Source organism: Penaeus monodon, chromosome 21 (assembly GCF_015228065.2).
Source record: "Penaeus monodon isolate SGIC_2016 chromosome 21, NSTDA_Pmon_1, whole genome shotgun sequence".
NCBI lineage: Eukaryota > Metazoa > Arthropoda > Malacostraca > Decapoda > Penaeidae > Penaeus > Penaeus monodon.
In genome coordinates, this window is record NC_051406.1 from 3,618,000 (window position 1) to 3,618,367 (window position 368).

General features: G+C 36.4%; 1 protein-coding gene across 1 annotated transcript in view; it reads right to left on the minus strand.

The window, feature by feature from the left end:
- LOC119586116 (high affinity cAMP-specific and IBMX-insensitive 3',5'-cyclic phosphodiesterase 8B-like) overlaps positions 1–368 on the minus strand; it is a gene marked incomplete at its 3' end in the record, with an annotated part of 30,185 nt that overhangs the window by 2,402 nt on the left and 27,415 nt on the right.

Below are 368 nucleotides of genomic sequence, written 5' to 3' on the forward strand. Positions count from 1 at the left end.
GGGCATGCCATCCTAGCAAATGACAAAGGCATCCAAAGGCTTGTAGGGTTAGTGTACTAAAGTGAAAAACTAACCTACACAGAATCAATGCTGCTTATATAAAAATTGTACTGCATACCAAATGTCTGTAGAAATGACAGTACATTATTTATCTACAAACCTAAAGCTCTACATAAAAAAAAATACATGTACATACTATGCTACAATGAAATGACATAACTGACGAAATAAATACCAACACTACAATAAAAGCCGATCTCGTAAAAGCGTCACCATAAAAGACGAACCTCAGAGTCCAAACCGCACCTAACAATTTCAGGAGAGTTATCCCTCAAGAGCACATGTTTAGGAGTCTTTCAGAAATGACA